This window comes from Silene latifolia, chromosome 1, assembly GCF_048544455.1.
Source record: "Silene latifolia isolate original U9 population chromosome 1, ASM4854445v1, whole genome shotgun sequence".
In the NCBI taxonomy this organism is placed as follows: domain Eukaryota; kingdom Viridiplantae; phylum Streptophyta; class Magnoliopsida; order Caryophyllales; family Caryophyllaceae; genus Silene; species Silene latifolia.
In genome coordinates this window covers 78141190-78149291 of record NC_133526.1, presented here as the reverse complement: position 1 = coordinate 78149291, position 8102 = coordinate 78141190, and the positions used below count along the sequence as shown (strand labels likewise).

At 38.4% G+C, this 8102-nt stretch overlaps 1 long non-coding RNA gene across 1 annotated transcript; it reads right to left on the bottom strand.

Moving 5' to 3' along the window:
- Nucleotides 1-4849: 4849 nt before the first annotated feature.
- LOC141594414 (uncharacterized) lies at nucleotides 4850-5306 on the bottom strand. The gene is made up of 3 exons (XR_012522217.1): nucleotides 5218-5306; nucleotides 5012-5096; nucleotides 4850-4888 (listed from the first exon to the last, which is right to left on the bottom strand). It is a non-coding gene; the product is annotated as an uncharacterized LOC141594414 (long non-coding RNA).
- Between the last annotated feature and the right edge of the window lie 2796 nt (nucleotides 5307-8102).

Here is an 8102-nt window from a genome sequence, read left to right as displayed (position 1 = left end):
TCCTTTTCTACGAATCCTCCTCCTAACATATAATCACATAATTACTAACAATCACAAAACTAACACAAAACCCCCAATCCCAAAATTAGGGTTTAACGAAACTTGACTAAATACTATAAAATTGGTATGTAGATCTTACCCTCGACACAAGGATCACAAAGGTATAAAGAACGATGGAATCCGACCTCTCAAGCTCCGGGATTTGTCAACAACACGGATGAATGCGAAGAACGTAACTTGAATCTCCCTTCTAATGTTATTAGGTTTGTAAAAGTGTATTATGAAAGTGACGGAAAGATTTATATATTAATCCGTGTTATTAACAAAACCCGTCGAATTATCACCCGCTAACCGAGCTACTCGATCGAGTAGCTAAGGTACTCGATCGAGTGCCCCCTTACTCGATCGAGTATCCTAGTTACTCGATCGAGTACCCAACAGGTCAGAAACTATTTTAAAACGCAACTCACCCTTACTCGACAGAGTAAGGCCTACTCGATAGAGTACCCAAAGACTCATGAATACGGAGTATTACAGTTATGCACTTGTATGATTGATTGCAGCATAGCGGATTGCGAAAAGGTAGGGTTTCCCTACTCAGTTACTATTAATTGATTTAAGATTGTGTTTGCGTTATAACTGTTGTTATCTACTGATCATCGGAGTATGGGTGTTGTGGTGACGGTGGTGATGTGGTTGTGTTGTGATGGTTGTGGTGTTGTGGCAGTTGTGATGCTGTGGTGTTGTGTTGATTGTGGTGGAGTCACTTGCGGGAGTGGCTTCACACCCTAGTTCGCCCTCCGTGGAACCCTTCACGGGAGGGGATGTGCACATTAAGGGACAGGGATTGTTAGTCGCTCGTTGATGAGCTGGACTAGGTGGGGATGGGCTGCGGTCACCATCATGGCGGCAAGGATTACTGTTGCGATGGGTAATCTGGCAGGGCTACACACTTCGGTGTGTAGTCGGTTACTGTGTGAGATCGGAAGACCGGGGATGGAGGATGATCAGCCGGTTACATTGTTTATTTGTCTTACTTTGATTGAACGGTACTGACCCCGTTGTTGTTGTTTTGTAAAACCTGCGGTGATCCATTCGGGGATGGTGAGCAGATTGTGACAGGTAATGCAGGTGTCTAGCTATGAGACAGTCATGGGGAGTCATCACTCGAGTCTAGCTTCCGTCGTCAAGAGACTTAGCTTGCATTCTTTGTAGTTGTTAGACCTTTCACAGTTATACTTTGGTTTGGTTTTGGAAACTTGTAATCACTAACTCTTTATACTTTAATAAAGGTTGTTTGGAATTGGTAACTTTGATATACTAACCTCGGGAAACCGAGATGGTAACAGTCTTTCATGCTAGGGTAGTCCTTGGTATGAGGGGGTGTTACAAAGTGGTATGTTTTTACTTTAATCTTGAGTCGGTGGTTATGTTCTTACATTTGTTTTGAGTCGTGAGGTATGTGCACCCGTATGTTTTGAGTCTTAACGCATTCTTTAATATATGTGACGGTCTTGATACGTAAGTTACCGGATGTTATGATATGGAGAATGCCGGCTTATGAGGGACACGTGTTAGATAAGGAAGACATGTGTTAACGTGGTTGTGAGAGAGAGTGAAAAAAAGAAAAGGGAAGAATGATGAGCTAATCGAGGTAGAGAGCATGTTTTGTGAGATATGGTGAGTGATAAAGTCGTGTGTTGAGTAATATAAAAGTAAGTATATATGGGCAAAAGTGATGTAAGTGTAAAGAAACGTGAGAATGAAAGATTGAGATGAGGGATATGACTAGTGACATAATGTTATGTGTAAGGATTTATGGAGAGAGACGGTTAGGATTGAGTTGGCTAAGGATATATGTGATAAAAGGTCGCTATAGAGAGATGAAAACGAATGGTGTATAGTGAGATCGAGTTATGTCGCGATGGGTAGATAGTGATCGAGTGTGGAAATTTGGAATATCAAGAGGTGAGCCTAGTATGTAATTCCTTGGGAAATTAACGGTATGAGGTAAATTTTTGGTTTTCTAGAGATATAAAAGGGAGATACGACTAATTGAAGAGTAACCATTAGTGTGCAGATTGGATGGTGACAAGGGTGAGTAAGAAGCAAAATGAGAGAGGATAAATGATAAGAAAGAATGATAAGATATTGATATGAATTAATGGAATTAGAGTTGTGAAGCTACGAGAAAATAAACAAATTTCTAAAAGAGTTAGGTAGAAATAGGGAGGAGATGAATTATTAATAGGTATTATTGCGTGAAAAGGGGAAAAGAGGGATGAAAGTAAGTAGGAACTTACGGAAATGTACGATAGCCTCATTAGAGGGTGTGAGTTAATGGTTATATAGGAGAACAGGACGACGTGTTAGCCGTGAGTTTCGAGGTATTAAGGGAATAAGAAGCTTGTAGAATGTTTGCACGATCTGAGATTTTGGTGGAGAGTTAGGTGACAATATGATAAGGATAGAATTGGGAATAATGTTGTGGAAAATTTTGTTGATGGATCTGATGCTCGTTATATAGGATGACAACCAAAATAGGAAATAAACTATTGTATAAAGAAGTCATAGTAAGAGAGCGGTCACATGAAGGATGGTGGTGTCGTATTGTTGTCAATAGTGGTTGAGGATGATGTTGCATTAAGAAAGTTAGTTGTCCTAATGGGGTTGATTTTATGGAGATTGATTAGTATGTATGGTTGTGAGGGAGTATAAGAGGTGGATATATGAGGTGTTCGCTGGAAGTTGGGTACTGATGTTATGGCTACGTTTGCCGGGAGTGATAATTGTGTGTATGAGGGAATATGTTATGAAGGGCACCTGAGTTAAGTTCGGATGAGAGGTATTCATTATCAAGTGGTAACTTACGTGATCAGGATTGGCTAGTTAGATTCGATTATAGGTCCATGAAGTGTGTAAAACTTTGTGTGAGGTCCTGGCCTCACGAGTAATTGTGTGACGTGATAGTTACGAGTCGTTATATGTGTGTTCCACGTCATATGTTATACTTATATGTCTATGTATGCTATCTGTAAGTAATGGTGTGAGGTTTCGGCCTCAAGAGTCATGGTATGGATAATATTCATAAGATTGGTATTTCTGATCCCGTCTAATATGCTGCGCCGTGATCTGGTAGAGCAGTTTTAAGAAAGTCTTGTGGTCAAGGAAGCTGTGCTGAATCAGTGTTATGAGATTGTAAAAGTTGTGATGGCTATCGATGTGGTTGTTGTGCACTGTGCACGTAATTTGTGTTGTGATACGAGTATTTTCGTGTTGTCATAGATCGTTGTTTGCTTACTGCTATTTCTTGTAAGTGTCGGTCGGGGAATATAGACCGTTGTGTTGTTTCCCGATGTTTCTTACCAGTGTCGGTATGGGTATGGTCCTATTGGTTTTATAGAGTATGATATGAAAGAGAGTTGGGTATGGTTCCATTGTTGACATGGTAAAGTAATATTCTGTTAATGGGACACAGTTATGAGAGGTTGTTGGAGTACTTTTGATCTTGTGTTAGATGAGGCATTGGTGGACATAGTTGTGAAAAGAAATTGTAGAACATGTGTTGTATTGAACTTGAAACTACAGGTGGTTTAGCACCTTTTCTTGGGACAGTGAGTACGGAGGTTTGGGACTTAGTATCATGTCAAATTAAGGGTGAGTTTTGTGGTAATAAAAGCGATAAACTTGAGAAGCTAATGTGAGTATATGTAACAATTGTGGATTGTGAGCTAAGATCGTGAGACGAGTGTATAGCACTACTACAGATACAGCCTATAACAACGGGTAAAAACCGTTGTAAAATAAAAAAGCGGACGTTGTTAAAGCGGCCGTTGTAGAAGGTATTTACAACGGTTTGGTTATTTAGTGAAACCGTTGTCTAAAGTATTCACCACGGTTAAAAGCCGTTGTTGTTGGGTGTTCTCCGTTGTGGAAAGTGTTTCAAAAATTTGGAGGGAATAATATAACAACGGTTGTCGTATGTATAACCGTTGTTGTAACTTTCCCTCCAAAATTGTGAAGTCTTTTGACAACGGGTTTATGGTACATACCCGTTGTTGAAATATTTTGTAACAACGGTTCTATGTTTAATACCCGTTGTTGTAATTTTACCTCCAAAATTGTGAAGACTTTTAACCACGGTTCTTTGTTTAATACCCGTTGTTGAATATTATGCGCGGGTATTTGTGAATGTCATTCACAACGGTGTTATTTTTATTAACCGTTGTGAAAGGTATTCACAACGGTTTTTTTTAGTAACCGTTTTTATTACAAACTCCTAATGTTTTGAAAAAATAAATTTGTTTCATGCCATTCAAAACCGCGCATATGTCGTGACACCATATACCACCAAAGACCAAAGATAAATCACAGCCGGGTTCATCAGAACTCAATAGATTCAATTCAACCACAACAGCAGCAGCTGCATCATATATATATACTTACAAGGAGTTGAATTTACATGAACTAATAATAATAATCATTCCCTAACTTCAACAAAAAATTTACTAATAAGTTGATCTAAACTCTGAGTATCATGCATTTCTAAATATATTCTAAGACGTAGTTGCCCCACATGTCTCTTACCTCGTCTATATCTACACTTGAGTCGCTCAATCTGTTGTGACGGGTTGATTGCATACTGCGGAAAAAACAAAGAGAAGACATTATGGTATATATAGCAGCAAGCAAGACAACATTAGCAACATTATGGTATATATAGCAGCAAGCAAGACAACATTAGCTCTAATTTAAAAAAAAGTAATAAACACATGTTTAAATTATTACTAACCTTGTCTGGAATAACGAGATATCTTCGCCTAATAATCTCCAACATGAACCGACAAGTGTAGTATCCACATTGTATGCTATCTGGCTGGCGAGGGGCCTATTATTACATAAAAAAAATAGACGAGAGAAGGCTCACATCAGAATCTTGAACTTTAGGTATTGTATTAATTAGTATTAAACACAGATTTTGCACTTAATGTTATTGTATTTGAGCACGTACCCCTGTTATCGTAATAAAATCAGGGCCAACATCAGAATCTTCCGTGGGTTGATCCTGCTCGTTTGCTCTTTTCTTCTTAAAGGCCCTTTTTTTAAAAAATAAAAAAGGAGGCGAAACTAATTTTTAGGGGCAAAAATATGAAAGAGCTTTTTCTATAAATAAAAAATGAAAATGTTATTATAAATAAATCAGTATTATAAACTTACATATTAATCAAGTGCTTAAAAGTCTCGCTTGGTTGATGATGTAAAGAGTCCAACCAGAAAACTTTATTCCTTGTCGGCATGATGGCTGCTAGCACCCAATGAGTCCTACATCAAGAGACATCATCATTATTAATAACAAGTACATATATTAGGTATGAAAATGCAATTGTAGGGGGAAACGTAATATTAATTTGTTTATTACCCTTTTTCATTATAAGCGCCAAAAATCAGCTTCTTGGTTGTCGCCAATTCTTTGAGCAATATAATCTACCCGTTGTTCGAACGTGAAATCCGGAATAAATAAAGATAAAACATAGGGGCACAGGAATCGTATAGATCGGATGGAATATTCTTCTCGGGGATCACTCTCAATTTCAATATCCTACATTATTACGGTATTAATTCCGGTATTTAAAACACTATCTAGTAGTCAGAATATTAGACTATGAAATTATTTATTAAGAAACTTACTTCATCCAAACAAATATGTGTTGGACATCAAACTGGTCTAGGCGGCCCATACGGCTAGCACATCCCATGATACATGTGCTTGCGCTCGCCCCTAGAATATCCTCTTCGAGCGGAATAACTATCAATTGCTCGGTGGCTATGCGATGGCCAGCCTCCTCATGCGATCTCTTCATCGTCACCGTTCTTACTTTTTGCATGTAATCCTTCCCTTTATATTGTGTGGAGTTTAAAGTCCTAATAACTTTCTCAGTCGGGAAAGAATGACTCTTTGATTTTGTCCCCTACACAAAATTACCATGCTTTTTATAAATACAGACAAAATATAAATAAAGGGAGCGAGGTTAATTTTTAAAAAAATGGAGAAGTTAATTAAATACATACCTCATCAAGTTGTTGTGAAGTCGAGGTCGTTGGCATGTCTGTGGACTTAGGCTTATCCGCCAAAGCCGCCTTTTTTGTTCCCTACAAAAAAAAAATAACATATAAATTTAACATATAAAAACATTCAACAATTATAAATGTAACACATATATATATATATATAAAGGTATTTCTTCTAACCCCAATCGCTTTCCCATTTGCTCGGGCGGCGGAGATATCTTCGCCAAGTAGATGTGAGTATCGAGGCCATTGGATGAAACTTCCAAGCGCATCTCCCGAGAATGGTAATGTCGTCACGAACCGGGACAGCGGTTGAAAGTTTTCATGGCCTGGATTGATTTGTAGTTATCTCTACTATTCTATGATTCGGCAAAAGTTTTTCGCCATGAACTACGTTTCGCTCTGCAGATTTGTTTTCTACGAGACCCGGCCAACACGCACATGTGGCTTTTCGATTCTATTAGGGTCGGCAAGAATAAGCGGCCTCTTGTTTACGGCCTGAAGAATATACACATACATTATTATATCTTTGCAAAAACGCTTCAAAGATTCAAAGATTTTGCAAAAACGCTTTCTGTCTCAAGCCGATTTTTGCACAAACTTCAGCATTCATATAAATTTAACTAATTAAACACTTCATGCATACCTTACTGAAAACAGGGAACCGACTTGAAGGGGATGTATCTTGTTTTCCATCACCGTCTTCTCATCAAGTTGCATCTCCTTTTCGGACCCATTATTTACCTAATAAAATTAACCAATTCAATGGCACCATGTCGGAAGTTGGCGGTGAACACACCCCCGATCTTACCCAAAAAAAAAAAACAAAAGAAAAATAAGGAAGTATTAGGTACCTGATCGGCTTTAGTTGTTACAACTTTAGAAGCATTATTAGGTACCGATCTTTCGAATCTCTTGACCGATACTTCCTTCTCATGTATTGCCAAGGTAGTAGCGGCCTCTTCACCAATCTGTTGTACCTTATTATTACCCCCTTTAGAAATGATATCCTCCATCATCTTCACTTCTTCTTCGGAAAGCTTACCTCCAGCATTCAGCTTTAGTAGTACGGATGCCATTAATCAAGTGCTTGCCAAGAATGTAATGTGTCACAATTTTTATCCCAACAATAACATGTGAATTGAACTTAAATGAAAATAATAGAATAAATGTTACCATGTCGGCCTTCTCAGACTTAGTCTTCCTTTTCTTCTTTATCTGGGCAGTTTTCCCATAATATTTCGTTACTCAACCTCGTAACGGACGCCCCTCAAACGACTGGATGTTCGGGTCGGCCGATCGCTCTAGCAAGAACGTCATTACGACCCTTTGGGAGTGAATTTCCCTTCTTCTACCTCTTTCAATACGTTATCCTATAATATATTAAATAAACTTCAAATTATATTTGTGACTAAAATAATAAAGTTAGTAATGAACTCGTCTTAATAAAATAATGCTTACTATGTTGGCCAAAACTTCCTCATCGTATTTGTCATGCGACGACCGGGATCCTTTAGGCGTGTGCCCATGTTTATAAGTTACATGCCGATCCACCTCTTTCACTCCCTTTGCCACCTACACATTAACATGGTAACATTTATACACGTAAATGTGTATCAATGCAAGTCCAAGTGTGATTAAAAAAATAAAGTCTCACAGGGCAATAATGCATGCTACTTACGAGGTCCTCTTCTATCTTTCAGAATCGCCTCGAGAACCATAGAATTTCCCCTTCTTGCATGAAATGTTAGCACGATTTCTTTTGCTAACGGCCTTCAAATAATTATATAAAAGCGCAAGTAGATGAGATAATAAAAAGATTATATAAAGGACTCATTAATTAAAAAAATGATAGGTAAATCGTTAAAAGGCGAGGATATTTAACTGAAACTTCTCGTAGTTCTCATCTTTTTGAAAAGATCCCATTCTTCTGCTTGATGGTGGGACACTTGTTTTTGGTGGGCTCTTACGCATCTCCCCGTTGCCTTGTCCACATACAACCAATCCCTAGCAACGCCACACTTCCACCGCTG